The sequence below is a fragment of the Staurois parvus genome, unplaced genomic scaffold (genome assembly GCF_062004578.1).
Source record: "Staurois parvus isolate SC_StPar_1 unplaced genomic scaffold, SC_StPar_1.0 ptg000287l, whole genome shotgun sequence".
Taxonomy (NCBI): Eukaryota; Metazoa; Chordata; class Amphibia; order Anura; family Ranidae; genus Staurois; species Staurois parvus.
The window spans coordinates 6,263,122-6,288,252 of NW_028318083.1; the positions used below are offsets into that span (position 1 = coordinate 6,263,122).

General features: G+C 39.5%; 1 protein-coding gene across 2 annotated transcripts in view; it reads right to left on the reverse strand.

Moving 5' to 3' along the window:
• FARS2 (phenylalanyl-tRNA synthetase 2, mitochondrial) overlaps window positions 1-25,131 on the reverse strand; it is a 537,715-nt gene that overhangs the window by 51,503 nt on the left and 461,081 nt on the right. The window lies entirely within an intron of this gene.

Below are 25,131 nucleotides of genomic sequence, written 5' to 3' on the forward strand. Positions count from 1 at the left end.
CTAACAGTACCAGTGCATAGAGACTGTTATAAGCTCCCTATGTCACATCTTTCTAACTATCCCAAGGTAGCAGCTGTGAAAACTCAACCTGGAAATTAAACTTTTGAAGATAAAGTCAAAATTTACAGTCTGTCTAGATACAGGGGCATCATCTCTCCCTCATTATTGGCTGGAACAAGTTTTTGTTTTATTTTTTAACATCAATGAACAGTTTATATTGGTGCTATCTAGGGATTTATTTTTACAGAGCTGTGACAGGAGAGAGAGAGCAAAAAAAGGGCTTTCAACAGCCTCTGTTAGATAGGTATGATATTGGTCATTTTAGGCCTCCCTTAAGAGGATGCAGGAGAGGGCTGGACCAAATTTCACTTTTACAGGAAAAGCATACTTTGTAAAGTGGTTCTAAAGCCTCAAAGTGTTACTAAACCCACAACAGTAAAATCAGTTTGTATATGCAGTAAAGCATGCTTGTTATATTCACTGTGGATCCTAAGGGGTTAATCCTCCACATTGTGTAAAAAGGAGGTTTGATCCAGTCTTCTCTGATCCTCCCCTTCTTCTACTGTCCCCAGTCCATCTGGTGATAAAACAGAGTGTTGGGGGCAAGCTGTACATGCTCAATTTGGTGTGTATTGCTGGAGTTTTTGTTTCTTGGTAGAGTGCATGTGATCAGCACAGGGCCAATCAGCGCTGTCCAGAAAGAGGGTCAGAGGTTATGCAGGCTCATAGGACAATCAAGGGAGAATGAAAACTTCTACAAGCTTTAACCAGCTCTGCTGGACATTGGTAGAAGTAACTGCTCTAACTGCTGATGAGGAAAGGTATTTAGCAGTTTATATTTACTAAAATAATTGCATTTCCATGTTCTGTGCATTATGGGAGACCAGATATAGTGAATGCTGGGTCCTGAGTTTAGTAACACTAAGGTTTCCTAACTTAATGCACTCTGTGCATTAAGGTAACAACCTTATGTTGCAGATCCCCCCCTCCCCAGCCCCCCCCCCCTTGTATACTTACCTGAGCCTTATCTCGATCCAGCGATGTGCATGAGAGCAGCGTCTCTCCCGGCTCTCTCCTTCCCCACTGTACAGACTGGTAGCAGTGGGAGCCATGGGCTACTGTTAATAAAATCCTATGATGAGAGAGCAGGGTGCGGGGCTGAGCCCCACTGTCTGTGTCAAATAGACACAGACAGCAGGGCTCGGGAGCGAGCCCGCATGTGTCACCATAGGAAGTGCTTCCTATGGTGGCACATGGAAAAAAGGAGGAGCTGAGAGCACTGGCAGGGAACCCAAGAAGAGGAGGTTCGGGGCTGCTGTTTGAAAAGTATAACATGTTTGTTATTTTAATTTAAAAAACTGGGAATCTTTAATATCACTTTAAAGTGTTACTAAAGCCAAAACTGTAAAATCAGTCTGTATATGCATTAAAGTAGGCTTGTTATACTCATGGTGGAACCTAAGGGGTTAATCCTCTGCATTGTGTAAAAGGATGTTTGATCCTATCTTTGATCCTATGTTTGGTGTGTATTAATAGAAAGGTTTTTTTTTCTTGGGAGAGTGCATGTGATCAGCACAGGGCCAATCAGCAGTGTCCAGACAGAGGTTTTGCATCCTCCTAGAGATAACTCCTATAAGCTTTAACCAACCAACAAGACTGCTATATACTGCTGATGAAAAAAGGTATTTTGCAGTTTATATTTACTAAAATAATTGCATTTCCATGTCCTGTGTACTGTGGGAGACCAGATAAAGTGAATGCAGGGTCCTGGGTTTAGTAACACTTTAAGCTGCCTACTGTATAGATCTTTGAATTTACTGATCACTTTGGCATGAGATACTTACTGAAGGTAACTTTTGCTTTCCTGTTTTTTTTCATAATATGCTAAAACCAAGTTTAATTTTTATGTATTTCTGTACTTCTATTGATGTACTGGGAAAAACATCAGTGTGCATGTTACGTTGCATTAATTCATACCAGTAAACATGCATTTCCTACAAAGTAAACCAATCAAAAATGCATTCACTTGCATCCATAAAAAAAACTCCCAAGAATGTTTTGATATGATGAACAACTATGTAATGCTTATTAGTACTGATAGTTCAATACTTTCTCTACAGGAAAACCAGTAAGGGGCCTGAAGTTCCCAGCTTACCAGTTAACCAACAAAAGAAAGTAGACAGGTGAACTACAGTATGGAGCCTTAAGCTGGAAGGCTATGTTTCCTGTAAGCATTTCAAGGCTTTTTTTAATTCTTCTTACTCAAGTGTACCTTTAGTAGTCTAGTTTTGTGAAGGTCAAGATAATGACAAATAGGAAAAATAAGATAGCTATCTAAGAGCCAGCAGCTCTGGAACAACGGTCTATTAGCACACATTTTATGATGGCATCTATTAACATGCTTGAGGGTTGTGTGATATGACATGTATTATAGATGCTAAATGATTTCTAATGACCTAAGTTATATTATTGTGGAACACATTTGGACATTTTAGATATATAAATATGCTGATAAGGGAGTTTTTAACTGCAGGGAGGCTCTTTTCAAATATTTGAAAAATACAGTTTTGAAATACATAAAATCTATGTGATTTTTGTGAGCAAGATGTAATTAAGAATCATTTCATGCCCTTGCAAACTGCAGTAAATATCACATCATATATTAAATGTAGCCATCGGGTTTTATGCATTCCTAAAAGTAATAATGAATACTCATGGGCATGTATATCAAGAGGATTAGTAAAATTGTCTTTGTGAGCAGTATTTTATCAAATACTTATTAAGGTTATATGTCACAAAAGACTGTTCATTTTCATACTTTCGAGGAAGATTTATTATTCTAGACAGCAGATTAAGAAAACTATCACAATCTGTAAGTAGAAATAAAGGGAACATAAATACAGAAGTTCAAAGTGTAAGTAAAATATAATAAAAATAAAACTTTTTTTTGCATTCAGCTCACAATATGTGGGAAACTGATTCCATCACTTGTGGGTCTGAGCTTACAATGACATTACCTAACTTAACCACCCCTCCCACAGCAAAAACATTATGATAGGAATTATCGGCAGATATAAGCTATCCATAAAGGGTACTCTGATGGGGGAATGATGTGAAATAAAAGAATCAATTATCCTTGTGGTCATAACAGAACCCCTAAGGATTTTCTTTCCAGCTTGGGCAACATCTGTGTAAAAGGACTATTCACTTTTACCATATAGACCGTAAAAACAAAAATATTTACCGTATAAACTTGGTAAAAGTAGTGATAGTTCCAAAAATTCTATATAAGCTCCACATGCTTCCAATAAGTTTGCCAGGGTCTTTTTTAAAGGTAATAAAGAAGTTGATACGCAGGTTTATATGGGCAAATAAGAAATCAAGAATCAGACATGAGGTACTGTGTAGGGTAAAAAAGAATGGGGGAATGGGGTTGCCTAACTTTAGAAAATAATATTTAGCGGTTTTATTGTCACGAATAGTTGATTGGACATTTAATTCACAAGCGAAAGGGTGGGTAAACATGGGAGGAACACTAAGTAAGGCACCATTAGGGAAGATGGTATGGATACCACATAAATTTAATTTATTAGATGAAGGTATGAGTCCTCTCACAAAAAAAGTACTAAGGGTTTGGGATAGAATATACAAGCAGAAAGGATGGAAATATAATTCAGTATTGATTCCTTTGGTGGGCACAGAGTATTTCCCCTCGGGGAAAGATATCATTTTTGGTAAATGAATTAAGGATAGAAATGCACTTTTGAAGGATATTTTGACTAAGGGGAAGTTATACAGGTATCAAGAGTTAAGGGAGAAAAGTTATTTATTTGTCACATTAGATGAGTGGAGGTATGGGCAACTAAGACATTTTGTTTCATCGATCCCCCATCAATTGAGGATTGTGGAGGATATGTATCCGTTTGAAAAATTGATGAATGTTAACATAGCTCCGAAACATATTACTTCTAGGATATATAAGATCCTTATAGATATGGAGGGAGTCGATCTTCCCAGGTTTTCGGAAAAATGGGAAAGGGAGTTAGGAACAAAATTAGAGGTACAACAATGGAACACAATATCAAATTTTACACATGAGGTGACAAATATAAGCACAGTAGAAATGAATTATAAGTGTCTAACGAGAGGGTATATTACACCGAGTGTGGCGCATAAGCAGCAAGTTGATGCTTCACCTTTGTGTTGGAGAGGTTGTGGTAAAAAAGGTACAATGGCACACATTTGGTGGGACTACCCGAAAATACAAGAGTTTTGCAAGGAAAAAATTCATGGCATTCAGGAAATCAGTGGGAATATTATACAAACATACCCGTGGATGTGGTTATTTTTTTTGAGAGCCTGTAGCTACCAATAGTAAAAATAGGATATTATATCATCTAATTAGCACAGCCAAGGGCCTGATCCCTAAGTTCTGGCAAGAGCCACCCAGAATGAAGGATTGGTTAAACAGAGTGGAAAATATATTTAGGATGGAGGAGCTGTGTCAAGCGGTGGAAGATAAAAAGGAAGAACTATTCACAAAGCATTGATAATTATAGCATGGTTTTATTATCACTCTATCATCCACTCCCCAAATATCTCTATTTCTATGCTGATGACACCCAAATCAATCTCTCTACCCCTCAGCTCACTCCATTAGTAGAATATGCATCACTAATCTAGTAACAGACATATCAGCCTGGATTTCACACCACTTCCTGAAAATTAATCTATCCAAATCTGAGCTCATATTTCCTCCCCTATGTGCCCTCAAAATCAATGACTCAACTATCAACCCGTCCCCACATGCCAGGTTGCTAGGTGTAATCCTAGACTCTGAACTATCATTTCATCCAATTGCTGTCTAAAGCTTGCCGCCTCAACCTGCACAACATCTCCAAGATACGCCCCTTCCTAACCAATAATACCACAAAGCTTCTAACTCACTCACTGGTCATCTCTACTGACTATTGCAACTCCTTCTTCACTGGCTTACCTTTGCATAGGCTATCTCCCCTCCACTGGCTCCCACTCACCCAACAAATTAAATTTTAGATACTTGCAACAACTTATAAAGCCATCCACAACTCAACCCCTAGTTACATCACTAATCTGGTCTCAAAATACCAACCAAATTGTTCTCTTTGTTCCTCCCAAGAACTCCTGCTCTCTAGCTCCCTTATCACCTCCTTCCATGCTTGCCTCCAGGATTTCTCCGTAGCCACTCCCATCCTCTGGAACTCCCTTCCCCAATGTTTTTGACTGTCCAATTTTAGATGATCCCTGAAAACTCATCTCTCCAGAGAGGCCTATCCTGCCCCCACCTAACAACTGTTAGATTGAAAGCTCTAATGAGCAGGGCCCTCTAAATCCTCTTGTATTCATTTGTATTGTAATTGTACTGTCTTCCCTTATGTTGTAAAGCACTGCATAAACTGTTGGCACTATATAAATCCTGTTTATTAATAATAATTTCAAGGGATACTTGAAAAGGCTCGTATATATGTGCAGTCAGAAATTAACAGCTAAAAAAAGGGAAATTTGTCAGCAATCTTACACCATTAAAGAGGACCTGAACTGTGGAAGCTGCGCCCAACAAAAAAGGCAAAAGAGGACCAAAAGTCATGTAACCAGTATTGCGAGTAGGCCCTGAAGATAATTTTTTCTTCATTACCGACGTACCATTCCTTGTTACTGCATCCAGTGATCAGGAGAGATGCAGAAATCACAGATTCATTAAATGGATGGTGCAGAAGCATGGAGATCCTTACACAGCATGTCCTCAAATACATCTTCCACTCCTACTAATAGGACTGACAGTCATAGGCACAGTTCTTTAGATGTAGCTATGAGGCTCATGGCAGAACAGGGTCTAGGCACAGTCACAGGTGAGAAAGTACACTGCTGTTTTTCAGGAGGAATTTGTTTCCTATATGATAACAACCTTCACTTTTAAAATGCATGTCGACTTTAAAGGCAGCATTATGTACTTGCGGAAGCAGATACATCAGATGGTTGAACTTACTCTCTTTCCATTTATGGCTGACATCTTTCAGGGGTGTACTTTGCTAATTTGTTCAGTTTTTGTGGATAGATGAATTTGTGGCTGCTACAGCCAACATAATTTGAGTTTGAATCACCACACCAGCTAATGGAGTGGTTTTGTTTTCCCTGGCAATAGCTTGGGTACCCAATCAGCTGAGAAGAAGGATCGAGACAGAGATGCTGCAGAGATGAGCTACCTGAGATGTGTGCTGCAGCACTTTTTATGGCAGAGATTTTGCTGGCTGTGAGGGAAAAGATTCTACTTAAGCTGTCTGTTAGGCTTGCACCATGCAGCTCCTGAAGTAGATTAATGATGAGACCTGTTACTTGTTTTAATAATTATACACAGATTTCCCACAGTTACTATAAAACCACTACAGGGTGACCCAGTTGCAAAGATCAGCAAACTCTGATTAAATTAGCTGTTGAAAAACATGGCTTTGCTATAAAAGTTTAACACTGAAGTACTTTGAGTCATACTGCAGTGAAAAGAATTCAACCAAAAGGCTAAATTGCTGGAAACCAAAACATTCCTAAAGGAGAGATGCTACTTGGAGACTACTGCTTCAATAACAACTCACTATGAAACATTCTTGGCATTTATTCAGTTTAAGAAAAAGTTAAGGCACCAAAATAAAGGCAGTTCAATAATGAGGTTCATATAATAAAAATCCTGAAAGTGGGAGCATGGCTGCTGTGCATGAGAGGACGCAGGTAGCGGAGCTTCAGCTTGCCTTCCTATAAAAATATCCTACCGGTTTTTCTTTTTTCTTTTCCTTAATAGACTTGCCGCCTACATACTGCAAATATCCTGTACTAGGTATTGGGTACTGGTCTGTATCTCCCTCTTTTTCCTTCGGAACCTCATCTTCTTGTTAATATGATGACTCAGCAGAAGGAAGGAGTGGGGGCAGCATTCCTGGTACAGCTTCACACAGTTCTCCCTTCCCACTAGATCCAAAAAGGAGAAAACAAAGGACTAGGCAACAGCTCACTTGGAGCTCTTTGTGAGCCATCAGAGCCTAGTCAGGAAAGCCCAGGAAAATAAATCTTCCATACAGATGGATCCCTGCCACCAGCTGAATCTGCTGTATTGAAAATAGCCTATCTTTGGATCCACTTCTTGCTCCTTTACCATCTTCACTTGCATATCTTAAAATTGTTCCTTCCCTAAAATATTTGAGCATTACTATTACTAACTCCTCTGGATATTACATCTCAGATAATATCTTACCTCTATTGGCTAGATTCTTAAACCAATGTAAAATAGGAGTCAAGCTGCCTCTCTCTGTGGTTGGTAATGTCAATTTAATAAAAATGGATGCCCCAACTTCTTTATTTTCTACACAATTCCCCAATATGGATACCACCGACATTTTTAGTAAAAATGAATGCCATCTTTTGGGCTTTAATTTGAAAAAAGAAATCCCGTAGGCTTAAATTAGAGTTATTGCAATATTCCAAAAGTGAAGGAGGTTTAGCTGTTTCTAACCTTGAGTATATTTTATTGCTGCCCAGCTGCAGCTCGCAGTCAGCAGGGACTGTGTGGACTTCCCTAGATCTTCCTTCAGGTTGCTTATTTTTCTATTTTAAGGTAGGCCTTCACTTCATTTGTCTTAAACACCCACTCAAAATAGGTCACAATCTTCCCAGGCCACCTCTCTCAATGAGAAAGGTATGGGATGCTGCAAAGAAATTGCTAGGGGTATCCTCTTTTACTAGATACTGTATATTCCTACTTGGCACAATTACCTTTTCCCATAAATTTGTAGAGAGATGGGAGTACCAGAGTCTACACCTTGTTCTATCATCATCATAATGGGTCGCTGAAGTCCTTTGTACAACTAACTGATGAATTTGCACTCAATTCTCGATGGTTTTCCAGTTCCTTCCATTCAGGGATTCTGTAAAGATGCAACCTAATTTAGCTTCTGTTTCTTTCTCTCACATGCATGTAATCAATAATATTGTTTGGGCATCCTCTATGAAAAGTTTGATTTCTGCCACATATGTGATGTTATTAGACCATTTCTTATTGAGATTTCTACTAACATGTACAGCACAATGAGAAAGGGATACAGGCACCATTTCAGATAGTTGGGATAGTATTGTACAATCTTTGCAATGGGTTTCTCTTTCTCCTTTTGACATACTGACTCAGGTATTCATTCTATATAGGGCAGGGGTGGGCAACTGTGGCCCCCCAGCTGTTGTAGAACGACAAGTCCCATGAGGCATTACAAAACTGACAGTTACAAGCATGACTCCCAAAGGCAGAGGCATGATGGGACTTGTAGTTCACCAACAGCTGGAGGGCTACAGTTGCCCACCCCTGACATAGGTTATATAGAACTCCCAATTTTTTTACATACAATTGGGGTGAGAGATAACTCATGTTGTAAGAGGTGCGGTCACTCTTCAAGTTGAACCAAGTTAAACAGATATTGGACTGAGGTTGTAGGTACTTTAAATGGTTTATTGGGGACTAATCACTTAGTGGAACCCCTTATGTACCTGCTAAGCTATATTGATTCCTCTTTTATGGGTCATGATCTGGGGCTGACTATCTCTAGAGCTTTTATTTGGGGCTGACTATCCCTAGAGCTTTATTTATAGCTTATAGGCTGATTGCGCTTAAATAGACCTCACTCACCAACTCTCTCTTTTTGGATAAGGGCTCAAAATGAATATATCGCCTATGAAATACATACTTATTATTTCAGAAACTCTGTGCATAAATGCAATGATATATGGTCCCAATGGATGGAATACATGACTTCTTCTTTCAGGTCCCCATATAATTTTATTATAGATGTACTGTACATATATATATATATTTCATAAAAGCAAAAAGTGCACTGACAGGAGTAAAGGGGCTAAACCGCCCTCAAACAGCATGGATACTTTGCAAACAAAGATGGAGGCGATTGCCGCCATAACTGGAAACGATGTCACCGCACTTCGATCCGCCCCTGAAGTCACGTGATGGGTGACGCAACACGCTGGACAGAAGTGTGGTGATGTAATTTCCGGCTACATCGACGTTCACCGCCTTCTTTATTTACAAAGTATCCATGCTGTTTGAGGGCATTTTAGTCCCTTTGAGTGCATTCTTTGCTTTTATAAAGTTTTAATAAATGTACTTTACTGCACTATGAGGGGCCCCTTTCTCTTACTTACCCATACATGATATCCTATTGGTTCTGGTGATGTGGAGCTCTCAGTGACCAGGTGGACGTGGAGGTGGGCGTGCATACCAGGTGGTGGTGGATATCACACGTGTATAATAAAAGGAGAAGATTCACGGAATTACACCTTTGTTATTCACTTCAATATGGACTGTCACTTTGTATTTGTTTTCACAGTATTTATATGATTATATATTTTTATTTTAATTTGTATCTTTTGTTCATTGTGTATCTTACACGTTCAATAGTTTATCATGGATTATTGGTTGCATACCCCATAATAGGGGATTATTTGGACCTTATTTACACCAGTTGGTTATTGTCACTAATATTTGTGGTATTACAATTAGTTTTTTCCCTTTATTAATGACATTATTACCATTAATCACATATAAAGTTTGATATAATATATATTGATTTCTATTCATTTATATATATTTGTGTGTAGTGGTAGTAGTTTTTTAGCGCAGCACTATTAGCTATTGACTTTGCAGACAGTTGGCAGCTTCTGTGTGCTTCAGCATGCACTAACCCTGCTCTGTCATTTTACATGGCCTACCACTTCGTGGTTAATTTGCTGTTGTTCCCAATTGCTTCCACTTTGTTATAATACCACTAATAGTTGAACGTGGAATACTAAATAGCAAGGAAATTTCACAGATTGACTTATTGCACAGATGGCAACCTATCACGGTACCACACTTGAATTCACTGAGCTTCTGAGAGCGACCCATTCTTTCACAAATGTTTGTAGTAGTCTGCATGCCAAAGTGCTTGATATTTTACACTTGTGGTCATGGAGGTGATTGGAACACCTGAATCCAATGATTTGGAGGGGTGTCCCAATACTTTTGGCAATATAGTGTATATATATATATATATATATATAAATATATATATATATATATATATAAATAAATATATATATATATATATATAAATATATAAAGATCTTTCTTCTGTAATATTTCCAGCTTGTCTTTGAGACATAAATTGAGCAATTTCTTATACATCATCAATGGTAGGTGTAGAAAGGTATCAATTTGTTCAGTACTGACCTAAAGTGTTACTAAACCCACAACGGTAAAATCAGTCTATATGCAGTAAAGCGTGCTTGTTATACTCACTGTGGAACCTAAGGAGTTAATCCTCTGCATTGCTTAAAAAGGCTGTTTGATCCTGACTTCTCTGATCCTCTTCTTCTTCCAGTGTTCCCCTCTTATCTCCTGATAAGACATATTGTGCGGGGTGACTCTGCACATGCTCAGTTTGGTGTGTATTGCTAGAGAGGTTTTTTTTCCTTGGGAGAGTGCATATGATCAGCACAGGGCCAATCAGCACTGTCCAGACAGTTATCAGGGGTTCTGCATTCTCCAAGAGCAAAATGAAATCTCCTCCTACAAGCTTTAACATGTGCTCTGCTGGACACTGATAGAAGTCACAAGACTGCTCTAACTGCTGATGATAAAAGGTATTTTGCAGTTTATATTTACAAAAATAATTGCATTTCCATGTTCTGTGTACTGTGGGGGACCAGATAGAGTGAATGCAGGGTCCTGGGTTTAGTAACACTTTAACTGTAGTGTTAACTGTCAAATATGTAAATGTAGGTGAGGATGGTCCTTAAACAGCATCTATGAGACCAGTAAAAATATTAGTAGTTTAATGGGGTCAAATTAATTAAAGCTTAGCTGTGATTGGTTCATGTGAGGTGCTGCAAAAGAGTGCACTACTCTGCTTAAAAAAAGTTAATTTGCCTAAAGTTTCCACCATATATTACCAATATTCACATTGGTAAATTTTAAGTGTATTGATAAGGTAAACTTCTTTATAAACCAATGAAAAACAGATTATAAACAAGTGAAAATACATAAATAATAAATATGCACAAGCAGAAACTATTTCCAGTAGGATGTGAATATACAGTATGAGAATGTAAAACCCAAGAATTTGTGTACACAAGTTGAACAATTCTCAGGAGCCTTTCAAAATGAAGTCACAGTTCGAAAATGTATGAAAGAAAGAAAAAAACCATAACATCACACCATTATTAAAAGCTGGGGCTTCTGCTGGGCAGCCTGGAACATTCTGGATTAATTTCTCTGATAGATAAGCTGTTACGTCTCCTGTGGAAAGCTCACTCACCGCCTACTGTCTTGTAGATGTGCATGTAAAGCTAAACAGCAATCTTTTGTGCGTCTAATTATTCCAGGTAGAATGATCAGAATCCCTAATATATAGGAAACTTTCAGAGCCCCAATTCTTGTGTTTACAGATTCCACTGGTGTAACTATTGCCCTGTACACAACAGATAAATAATCAGTCTCTGGCATGGCAGGCTGTCAAGACTTGTATTTTAGATTGCTCTCTACGTGTACTACTTTTCACTTTGAAAATATTTTGTTTGAATTCTTAGCATTTTGCTGTATAACACACAAGATATTTTTTTTTTTAAATCAGAAATGTGTGCAGTTTATTAGCCTGAATTAAAGGTACTGTATCTATGTCATCTAGGGATCTGGGAAACAGGCACTGTAAACAGGACAACAAGCTGAACCAAGAATACAGATAAATAAGATAAATGATCTTACTGGCGGTGAAGTCTGTAGTTGCGAGAATCACAGCAGTAGTGGACAGTAAACATATAAGATATTTAACCTAAAGTTTCATTTTGTCTATGAAATGTATTGAACTGCTTTCCCGCCACCCTATAATAGAATTACTGCTACAGGGCAGAAGGGCTGCGCAAAATCACGTATATATACGTGATTTGCAATTCCTGGGTAGGGGGCATGCGTGCCGCCATTGCCGGCTAGAGTGTCAATCACTGGGTTCCGGCCAGAGATTCCCCGCCAGCATCCGGCGATCGGCATGTAGAACTGACAGGGGAGATCTCCCAGGTCAGTGACAGGTCTCCCTCCTATCAGCAAGGATATGCTGCTGTGTACTTCTCTGCACAGTAGAGAAATACACAGCAGCATGTCTCCCTAGTACAACACACACAGCACATCTTGTAAAACAGCACAGAGAACACTGTTAACCCTTTGATCGCCCCAGATGTTAACCCCTTCATACCCAGTGTCATTAGTACAGTGTCAGTGCTTTTTATTAGCACTAATCACTGTATTAGTGTCATTGGGATGTCAGTGGCATTTAGTCAGTTCCCACCCAGTGTCAGAATGCCCGTCGCAGTCCCTCTATAAGTCGCTGATCGCTGCCATTACTAGTATAAAAAAAAAAACGAATTCCAGTATATACAGTATACTGCCATTTGTAGATGCTATAACTTTCAAGTAAACCAATTAATTTACACTTATTGGGATGTTTTTTTTTTAGCAAAGACATGTAGCAGAATATATTTTGGTCTAAATTTATGAAGAAATTAGATTTTTTTATTTTTTTACTGGATATGTTTTATAGCAAAAAGTCAAAAATTTTGGGGTTTTTTTTCAAAATTATTGGTCTTTTTTGTTTATAGCACAAAAAAGAAGAAACGCAGAGGTGATCAAATATCAACGAAAGAAAGCTCTATGTGTGGGAAAAAAGGACATAAATTTCATGACCACACAATTGTCAAGTAAAGTAGCGCAGCGCCGTATTGCAAAAAATGGCCTGGTAGGGAAGGGGGGTAAATCCTCTGGAGGGCAAGTGGTTACTACCTATATGTTTAAAAATATATAGAACATTACCTCTGCCTTTTCTTAAACTGTGCCTTAAAGGCATTGTAAACCTTCCAGTCTGCACCTTGTAATTTTCACCTGTATAAGAAGCGCATTGATTGTGCAGTGTCATAGTACTGTCTTGTATACTCAGCCTATGGTAATGCAATCTTTACATTCCTGTTTCAGCAGTTTCTATTTGTGTTCAAACATGAAGCATGCTGCATGGCACTGCACAGGTAATGCTTGACTTCTATCTGTAGTCTAAAAACTAACACTTCCTGGGAAGAAACTACATATCCCACAATTTCTGGGTCTCTCAGTTTTGCACTGGTGCAGGTGCAGTAATTACATCTGACACGGCCACAAACAGGCAGAGATCTCACCATGTCGGGAGAGATGTGTTTCATCACACTGACACTTCCAAATTTGTGATGCAACGTAGAGAAAATTGCAAAACATAGAATGGACCCTGTGTGACCCAGAACTTGCCTGTCCCTTTACTCAATTGGGACAAGCTAGGTGAATGAATAAATGGACATAGGGGAAGGGGTCAGCCATGACACTACAAACTGCAGCTACCACATATGAATCCATCATTACAAGGCAAGGCAATTAACACAGGCATTATAACTACACTAATACCTGGTTAAAATAATGTTCGGTTTTGGCTCGTTTTTCCTGCAACATGCATAACGCAGCCCATTGATTTCAAAGTAGCAAAGTATCACATGGGACATTTTGGCGTGTTGAGGTTGGCACGTTTATTACTGTTCTTTTTGCTCCATTTGTGGCTTGCTTTTTTATGTGGCAAAATGTGTGTTTGCTTCTGCTTTTGGTTTGTCATTAACAATTAATGTTTAAAAGTGAGACTAGTTAATTTTAGGTTTATAAAGGTGGCAGTACACTATACAAGTGGATTGTACAATATCTGCACGATCTCCCTTAGATTTACCAAAACTATATAATAGAAGGACACACCATCTAGCCAATTACTCTGTATCAAATCAGGCAGACCCTTGCACTATATAGTTGATGGTATATCTAAAGGAGATTGTACAATCAGATTGTATAGTGTATGATGAGCTAGACATACTTCCAAGACACACACCTTCTGTTTTCAATAGTACAGCTCTATCCACATAGGCTGTTATTTGATTACTCAGCACCTGCACACTCTGCCAAAATGAACGATCTATGCAAGAAAACAATTGATGGCTGAGTATTTAGTTATAACGCTGATCGCTGCATCCTCGGATAAGGGTCTGGTATAGATTTTGGGGGGGACCCCCACACCAATTTTTTTTAAAGTCGAAGGGCTTGGTATGGGTGGGAGGGGGGGACCCCACACTGTTTTTTAAATTATTTTTTAATTGCCGGCAATTCTTCCTTTTACATTCAGCTGTCAGTGGGGACCACCACTGATAGCTGAAACATTAATGCATGGTTTTCACTACTAAAATACCGCATGGCTTGATAAAATAACTCATGTGGTATTTTAGTAGCACTTTTTACTATTTTTCAGTGCATTTTGGGCATTTGGAATGTCTCCTGAGGATATCTTTTAAAAACGCTTCTAAACGCAAACGTGGATAAACGCGGTAGGTAAACACGGCTAAACTGACGTTTTTAACCTACATTTTCTAGCAGTCAGAAGAGTTTTTCAAACGCCCTGTGTACATGAGCCCTAAGAGTTTGAATGGGTTATGGACATATGATTTACATCATGGCATTTTTTACATGCTCATGTTTGCTGGTAATGTTATTTTCATTTAATAAAGTTAAAAATGTTCAATGAAATACATTTACCAATTGAATAGGAAATACTGAAGCTTGCATTGCAGCCATCACATCAGTATGTGATGATAGTTGTAGCTGACAATGCTAACCAATGCTCACTGTTTTAAACTGCCAGATTTGCAGATTTTGTAAATGATATAATAAACTTGAAGATTACTTTCCATAATCAGTTAATATGGGGGCATTCTTGCAAGTGATAATTTGCACTTGTGGATGTTGATAAGTGCTAGCCTGCAGAAATCTTGCAACATCTTACAAAGAAAAGGGATCAACACTTTGTGTGCTGTCAAAGTCTGGATATACAGTTTACAGCAAAATATGTAATTTTAGTGAGGATGGGCAACTTTCTCTCTTATCTACCATATTGAATCATCACAGGAAAATGGTTAATTAAAAATTTGCATTAAAGCAATATATTAGCCACTTGTAAGACCCACTTATTGTGTACTTTTTACAATGCCAGTGGTGCTACAGTCATCAATTTAGTGTACAAGTTGTAGCCAGTCCCCCTTGTTATAATGGCGAGGTCTGCTGGTAAATATAGCAATAGTATAGCTCCCAAATGTCCCTACTTTGGGGAGACTGTCCCTCTTTTGGAACCAACCCCCTACGTTCCTTTCCTCCTCATTTGTCCCTTTTTTGATCTCATGCATAGACCTCTATAAAGAAACATACATACTACTTAGTTACTAGAAGTGTTTTATCGCAGTAAATTTTATATGTGACCACTAAATTATTGCGTTTGTTTGTATGACATGCAAGTATGAAGAAAAAGTAGAAAAAAAATCACATGTGGGATTAACCAATCATTTTTTTATTCCATTCTTCATTGTCTATGTAACCAGGTGCACCACAGAATTGTGTCCCTTGCCTATATACCTTATACTAAAAGGTGTTCCTCATTCTCATCTCAGAGAGCTGGGAAGTATGGCAATGGCCTTATACAAATAATGGATGTAAAATGTCTGAATTTAGGATCATAAAACACATTCTGTTGGTAGAAGAACTTGATGCAAGACCTTGAGTTCAGATACTTGTAAAAAAGGAAGAGTGTAGTACCAAGTTACTGTCACACATGTAGTCACAATACCAACATTGTATATTCTGAACAACCAAAGAATGGCTGTATGATGTACAGATATGGCTGAAAATAGATTTTTTTTGACTGGGATTTGCCTTTCAAGATTTCATTCAACAGAAGGAAGGGTTAGGTCACACAAGTAAATTTGTAGCAAAGATTTTAACAGCTCCAGAATCACTTTCCTTAGCATCTTTGTTGCTGGGAAATATTGAATTGCAGTCAAAGAAAGTGGTAGCAGCAATTCCAGCAATTTGTAACTCAGTCTCTGAGTGATTTACTTTATATAGTATTTGAAATTAGCTACAAAATCGGCAGCTTATGTAGCTACTCATCTTATTCAATATAGCTGCTAATAATCATGACACACCACTTGCATAAACATGCACCATAGACAGCTACAGAAACAAGTCTTTAGACAGCAATAAATCACAGAAAAAAATAATCAGAGGGGTGTACCTGTATAAACCTTTGCTACAAAGTTACTAGTTTGAGAAGGTCATTATTCGCCAATGAAGAAAAGACAAAATACATACCGGTAGTTTTTTTCACCCTGCTAAATCTATTGTATTGAATTGTATTGTAACTGTACTGCCCCCCTTCATACTGTAACAGTTGCACATTATAAATCCTGCATAGTAAAAATAATAATTTTTCAGTATCGTGAATCTGTCATACTGAAATCGCACCAAAGATTTCTACTATTATGAACTGAAACAGAATATTTTTGTCAAATAACCATATAGTCCATGCAAGGCCACCATTAGGAGGGGGTTCAAATTGGGCAATAGTCCAGAGCCCGTTTCCAACAGCAGTGATTTAGTAGTACAGCTTTCTCTGGCCACTTCAGTGCCACAGGTTGCAATGCCCACAGCCCTGCAGTGACTGAGTATACCAGTAATACTGTACACTTTCTCCTCCATTCAGACCTCTTGTGGCTTATTTTGTGATTCTGTTATATGATTTGTCACATGACAGAGCTACAAGGAAAGTCATTGGTGAGAAACTTCCTTAACATTTTGCAAGGTGCCACACTGACAGGTCTGAAGTGGGCTAGCAGGTACTTCAACATCCACTGTACCTCTATCAATTTTTATATATTCAATGTGGAACTTCACCCAAAAGAGGAAATTTCATTTGTTTGCATCCTTCCTCTCCTCTGCCACATTTGGCACTTTTTTTGGGGGGGAGTGGGTACCCGGTGTTGACAGGTACCCACTACCACTTGTGGTCAATATCATCATGGCAACATTCAGCCCCTCCTCCTTCCCCCTGCAGCCTTCTGAGACACATTAAAAGTCCCAGAAGACTGTAGAACCATTCTCAAAGCACAGCATGACTTGCGCATGCGCAGTAGGAAACAGGCTGTGAAGCATGGAGCCTTCACTGCCAGTATCCATTACCTAAGATGCTGGCGCCTGGACCCAATGCCGATTGAGGAATTGGCTTGGGTGAGGACATCACTGGATCCCTGGAGCTCCTCTTTAAGTTGATGTATATGCCACCAACAATTTATGTATGTAGGTATGTACATACAGTATAATACTGTGCCATTAATGGTTTTTGGACATTGGGTGGCCCACTTTGATTTCTGTCCAGGAACCCATTTAAACTGGCCCTTGAGATACAGATATTCGTGGCATTAATGTCCACTGGTACACACATTCAAGCTGGTCTGTACATGGTCTCTGGCCACTATGAGCAATCACAGGCTTTTATACATACTATGATTAACGGATTCAGGGTTGTACAGTTCATGCTGGGACATATTCCATTTCCTATCATGGATCTCACAATTGCAGTGAGAATGCCCTTGGTCGGTAAATGTCTTGTTCATGAGATATGTAAAAAAGGGAAGATATCACACAGTGGCTGAGTGGCTAACACTTCTGCCTGGCAGCGCTTGGTTTGAATCCCAACCACGGCACTACCTGCCTTCATTTTGCATATTCTTTCTGTGTGGTTTCCGCTAGTTTTCTCCCACACTCCAAAGACATGCTGGTGAGTTAATGGTCTCCTGTCTAAATTGGCACTAATATGTATATGTATGAATGTGAGCTAAGGACCTTAGACTGTAAGCTCCTTGAGGGCAGGGACCCATTTTTAGGGTGGAACATGTAACATGTTCCCAATGCTGCAGCCACTGCTTGCTTCCCCTTTCCCTGTGACAGAAGTAAGGGGACAAGTTCCTTGTACTGGCTGTCACTTTTTAAAAACAGAATGCCCGTGCGGGGCTCCGCCCACACAGCCACATCATTCATTCACAGAGTTGTGTGAATTAATGAACTGTAAGTCCCAACAGTCTTAGCGGCTGTCAGGTTGTAGTTCTCAATGAACTACCATGGTGTTGTGGAGTGCCATGGTAGGTCAATGAATCTTACATCCAGTATGGGCATGCAGGAGACCTGCATGGCACCAGCGATCTACAGCTCCTGCAACCAAAAATAATAAATGCACATTTTTTTTACCTATACAAAAAAGGGGAATTTATTATTTTTGGTCAAAAGGTGAACTTATCCTTTAACACAATGTATATGCTGTCTGTACAATCATATCTGTAGTGTGCCATGGCACAAAAATAATAGGTGTACAGATTTGTTCAAGCAACAGTGCACATAAAAAGCATTTAACACTATACACAATATAACATTTTAAGATACACTTTTCATCTACCATTGCCTATTCAATCTAATATCTAAAGATATGTGGTTAAAGACTGGTTCTCATTAAACCAGGCTAAATAAGTATTTCTAAAGGGGCATGACCTGTTCCACCTCTTTTCAGCCACATACATCTTACTTCTGTCACATGATAGCTGCAATCGCCTTTTAAAGACAGATTGTGTGTTCCCGTGAACATATTATCCCCTCTTTGTTATCCCATAGGAAAGAAAAGGCTGGCTGTAGCCAAGTACAAATCAGAACAAGGACCACACAAAGCATGGTGCAAACAGCAATCACAGTGCAGTAGTTGAGTGTAAAAAGCATTCGCAGAGTAGAAAACACAGTAGCAACAACTTCTTTCTGCAGTTACCTGTGTAATGAATTGACCAGCAAAGTAAAATCTGAAGGGCTCTAATTAGTTAAAGAACTTTTAACATAGTTATTCCTCTTTTTAATTCCCTACTGAATAACAGCAAACATTTGGGTTAGCTGTATCTGTGAAAGTAATTGGTTCATGCATTTTACAGAAATGGGTCATTACAAGGTCTTAACTGCATAGGCAGTTTATAATATTATGATTTTAACTGTACTTGATTGATAATGTAATTTAGAAACAACAAATTGTAATTTGACTCATGCAGAGAAATCTTAGTCACTGGAACCCTCAGCTTGACCTGTATTGGTTCTTCCATGCTAGAACCTTTCTCAGGTGATCTCAGAATCCTGCATGAAATATTTCATTATGGTTGCATTCACACCAGCTTTGAGCTGCAAAAATCCCATGTGTGAATGTGGCCTAATGCCCAACAGTGATTACACAGGGAGATTCAGTTTTGACTGTGCAGATCAAATCTGGTTAGGACTAGCAGAAACAATAATAATCCCCAAGACCTACTGCCTGGACAGATATGTGCAGATCTTTACCTGTGCTGCGCTGCTTAATGGTAATCTCACATTAAGCATATAATATTGTAATATATACATTATAAGTTTGTATATATATATATATATATATATATATATATATATATACACACACAGTATCTCACAGAAGTGAGTACACCCCTTACATTTTTGTAAATATTTTATTATAACTTTTCATGTGACAACACTGAAGAAATGACACTTTGCTGCAATGTAACGTAGTGAGTGGACAGCTTGTATAACAGTGTAAATTTCCTGTCCCCTCAAAATAACTCAACAAACAGCCATTAATGTCTAAACCACTGGCAACAAAGTGAGTACACCTCTAAGTGAAAATGTCCAAATTGGGCCCAAAGTGTCAATATTTTGTGTGGCCACCATTATTTTCCAGCACTGCCTTAACCCTCTTGGGCATGGAGTTCAACAGAGCTTCACAGGTGGCCATTGAAGTCCTCTTCCACTCCTCCATGATGACATCACGGAGCTGGTGAATGTTAGAGACCATGCGCTCCTCCGCCTTCCGTTTGAGGATACCCCACAGATGCTCAATAAGGTTTAGGTCTGGAGACATACTTGGCCAGTCCATCACCTTTACCCTCAGTTTCTTTAGCAATGCAGGAGTCATCTTAGAGGTGTGTTTGGGGTCGTTATGTTGGAATACTGCCCTGCTACCCAGTCTCCAAAAGGAGGGGATTATGCTCTGCTTCAGTATGTCACATTACATGTTGGTATTCATGGTTCCCTCAATGAACTGTAGCTCCCCAGTGCCGGCAGCACTCATGCAGTCCCAGACCATGACACGTCCACCACCATGCTTGACTGTAGGCAAGACACACTTGTCTTTGTACTCCTCACCTGGTTCCCACCACGCAAGCTTGACACCATCTGAACCAAATAAGTTTATTTTGGTCTCATTAGACCACAAGACATGGTTCCAGTAATCCATGTCCTTAGTCTGCTTGTCTTCAGCAAACTGTTTGTGGGCTTTCTTGTGTATCATCTTTAGAAGAGGCTTCCTTCTGGGACGACAGCCATGCAGACCAATTTAATGCAGTGTGAAGCATATGGTCTGAGCACGGACAGGCTGATCCCCCACCCCTTCAACCTCTGCAGCAATGCTGGCAGCACTCATATGTCTATTTCCCAAAGACAACCTCTGGATATGATGCTGAGCACGTGCACTCAACTTCTTTGGTCGACCATGGCGAGGCCTGTTCTGAGTGGAACCTGTCCTGGTATACCGCTGTATGGTCTTGGCCACCATGCTGCAGCTCAGTTTCAGGGTCTTGGCAATCTTCTTATAGCCTAGGCCATCTTTATGTAGAGCAACAATTCTTTTTTTCAGATCCTCAGAGAGTTCTTTGCCAAGAGGTGCCATGTTGAACTTCCAGTGACCAGTATGAGAGAGTAAGAGTGATAACACCAAATTTAACACACCTGCTCCCCATTCACACCTGAAACCGTGTAACACTAACGAGTCACATGACACCAGGGAGGGAAAATGGCTAATTGGGCCCAATTTGGACATTTTCACTTAGGTGTGTGCTCACTTTTGTTGCCAGCGGTTTAGACATTAATGGCTGTGTGTTGAGTTATTTTTAGGGGACAAAAAATTTACACTGTTATACAAGCTGTATACTCACTACTTTACATTGTAGCAAAGTGTCATTTCTTCAGTGTTGTCACATGTATGTATATATTAGCACCCCTGCACTTCTGTCAGATAATGCACCACTTCGCCCAGAAAATTGTTGCAATTACAAATGTTTAGGTATTCTCATGTTTATTTATTTTGTATGATAAAAACAAAGTGGAGAAACAAAAAGCCAAATCTGACACATTCCACACAAAACTCCAAAAATGGGCTGGATAAAATTATTGGCATCCTCAATTTAATATTTGGTAGCACACCCTTTGGAAAAAGTAACTGAAATCAATCACTTCCTGTAACCATCAATGAGTTTCTTACACCTCTCTACTGGAGTTTTGGACCACTCTTCTTTCACCAACTGCTCCAGGTCTTTCATATTGAAAGGGTTCCTTTTCCCAACTGCTGTTTTGAGATCTCTCCACAGGTGCTCTTTGGGATAGAGATCTGGACTCATTGCTGGTCAGTTCAGTACACTTCAGCGTTTTGTCTTAAACCATTTCTGGTTGCTTTCTGACATGTGCTTTGGGTCATTGTCCTTCTATAAGACCCATGACCTCTGGCGGAGACCTAACTTTCTGACACCCCAGAATTCTTTAGTAGTCTTCAGATTTCATAATGCCATGCACACACGGTCCAGACATCCAGTGCCTGGAGCAGCAAAGCAACCCCAAAACATCAGTGAACCTCCACCATGTTTGACTGTAGGGACTGTATTCTTTTCTTTAAAGGCCTCATTTATTTTTCTGAAAACAGGAGCATGATGGGCTTTACCAAAAATCTGTAATTTTGTTTCGTCTGTCCACAGCACATTCTCCCAAAAGGAGTTTGGGAGAATTTCTGTGTCAGCAGTGGGGTCCTCCTGGGTCTCCTACCATAGCGTCCCTTTTCACTCAGATTGTGACGTATAGTGCAAGCTGACACAGTTTTACCCTGTGCCTGAAGGTCAGCTTGAATTTGTCTGGAAGTTGATCTAGGTTTTTATCCACTATTCGAACAACCTTTTTTGCAATCTTTGATCAAATTTTTCTCTTTTGTCCACATCCAGGGAGATTAGCTACAGTGCCATGGGCTGTAAACATCTTGACAATGTTGCACACAGTGGACACAGCAACATTAAGACCTGTTAATTGATACAGGTGAGTTTAATTACAAATTACAGGAGCATCACAAACTTGGAATGCAATTATTTTTTTCAATTCTGAGGAGATGCCAATAATTTTGTCTAGTCCATTTTTGGGGTTTTGCTGGGAATGTGTCATATTTGGCTTTTTGTTTCTCTACTTTTTTGTGTCATACCAATATAAACAAGAGAAATAAACATAATGCCTAAACATTTGTAATTGCAACAATGTTTTGGGAGAAGTGGTGCATTATCTAACAGAACTGCAGGAGTGCCAATATTTTTGGCCATGACTGTATATATGCAGTATATAAATTTGTTATGTGTGTATACATACAACTTGTGTTTCTGTAACCTTAAAAAAAATTGAATGCAGTCAACCAAAATACAAAAATCCCTTCAACACCTGATTGTGAGTACAACAAAAGATGGTGCACTAGCCTAGTGCGTTATCTAATGCACCATTACTCGAAAAGGAAGATAAACCGACTATGCTCACAAACATAAATTCAGAAAGACTCATCACATACAGTATTTCAGGAGAGAAGTCAACCAGAATCGAAGTACATGCAACAGGTCGGCACAGATTGCATCATAAAATATATTGCAGATCTGACACATTTCGAGGATATCCCTAGCTTCCTCAGAGCTCTCAGGAACAGAATATACTGTTGAAACAAGACAGCTTCCGTGGTACATTTATATGCTAATACTATCCAGGAAATTAGAAGTAAACTTAATTTACCTAATCCTGATTTTAATGCAATCCACTTTAGCCAATATTACGCAAGATTATTGCATATGCTATTAGAGGGGAATGCTTCTTGTTGCTTGATGTTGGGTTAGACAGCTACCCAATCACCACTACATTCTGGGAAGCTAAGACTAGCTAGCTTGCTACACAAAGCACTTAGAGCAAGAGGATTTTAAGTGATGGGCAGGCCTAGTACAATAGAGTTACAGTGGGGCAAAAAAGTATTTAGTCAGCCACCAATTGTGCAAGTTCTCCCACTTAAAAAGATGAGAGAGGCCTGTAATGGGCATCATAGGTAGACCTCAACTATGAGAGACAAAATGAGAAAAAAAATCCAGTCAATCACATTGGCTGATTTGGAAAGAATTTATTTGCAAATTATGGTGGAAAATAAGTATTTGGTCACCTACAAACAAGCAAGATTTCTGGCTCTCACAGACCTGTACCTTCTTCTTTAAGAGGCTCCTCTGTCCTGCACTCATTACGTGTATCAATGGCACCTGTTTGAACTTGTGAACTTGACACCTGTCCACAACCTCAAACAGTCACACTCCAAACTCCACTATGGTGAAGACCAAAGAGCTGTCGAAGGACACCAGAAATAAAATTGTAGACCTGCACCAGGCTGGGAAGACTGAATCTGCAATAGGCAAGCAGCTTGGTGTGAACATATCAACTGTGGGAGCACTAATTAGAAAATGGAAGACATACAAGACCACTGATAATCTCCCTTGATATGGGGCTCCACGCAAGATCTCACCCCATGGGGTCAAAATGATCACAAGAACGGTGAGTAAAAATCCCAGGACCACACGGGGGGACCTAGTGAATGACCTGCAGAGAGCTGGGACCAACGTAACAAAGGCTACCATCAGTAACACACTACGCCGCCAGGGACTCAGATCCTGCAGTGCCAGACGTGTCCCCCTGCTTAAGCCAGTACATGTCCGGGCCCATCTGAAGTTTGCTGGAGAGCATTTGGATGATCCAGAAGAGGATTGGGAGAATGTCATATGGTCAGATGAAACCAAAATAGAACTGTTTGGTAGAAACACAACTTGTTGTGTTTGGAGGAGAGAGAATGCTGAGTTGCATCCAAAGAACACCATACCTACTGTGAAGCATGGGGTTGGCAACATCATGCTTTGGGGCTGTTTCTCCGCAAAGGGACCAGGACGACTGATCCATGTACAGGACAGAATGAATGGGGCCATGTATCATGAGATTTTGAGTGCAAACCTCCTTCCATCAGCAAGGGCATTGAAGATGAAACGTGGCTGGGTCTTCCAACATGACAATGATCCCAAACATACCGCCCGGGCAACAAAGGAGTGGCTTCGTAAGAAGCATTTCAAGGTCCTGGAGTGGCCTAGCCAGTCTCCAGATCTCAACCCCATAGAAAACCTTTGGAGGGAGTTGAAAGTCCGTGTTGCCCAGCGACAGCCCCAAAACATCACTGCTCTAGATCTGCATGGAGGAATGGGCCAACATACCAGCAACAGTGTGTGCCAACCTTGTGAAGACTTACAGGAAACGTTTGACCTCTGTCATTGTCAACAAAGGATATATAACAAAGTATTGAGATGAACTTTTGATATTGACCAAATACTTATTTTCCACCATAAATTGCAAATAAATTCTTTCCAAATCAGCCAATGTGATTGCCTGGATTTGTTTTCTCATTTTGTCTCTCATAGTTGAGGTCTACCTATGATGCCAATTACAGGCCTCTCTCATCTTTTTAAGTGGGAGAACTTGCACAATTGGTGGCTCACTAAATACTTTTTTGCCCCACTGTATGTCTGGTGGAGAAAAAGAAGGCCTGGTAGGTAGAATGTTCCTTGCATGCATTTAATCTTTAGGCTTCTTTTATAGCATGAAAAACTATTTTACAAACATTCTCGTTTCATTTCTTTATTCTGCTTAGGTGGATATTTTTAATATAAGCCTGAGATAATATAGATGACTTTATCAAATAATAAAGCAGTTTAGGCTTGGACCTAAAGTTATGCTTTATATTTTTAATTTATGCAGTGGGCTTTCACTGCAACTGAAGCTGGATGCAGACTGCCCACAACAGCTGTTTGTCATGCAAGTTTTTTTGTAGGGTTTTGTCTGCATTGCAGTCTGCAGTAGATGAAGTAAGCATATACTGCAGCTTACATATTACTTCTGTCAAAGACAATGCAAAAGCACAGGCATAAAATCAGATCTACACCCCAAGTACATAAATATCATAGGACAGCATG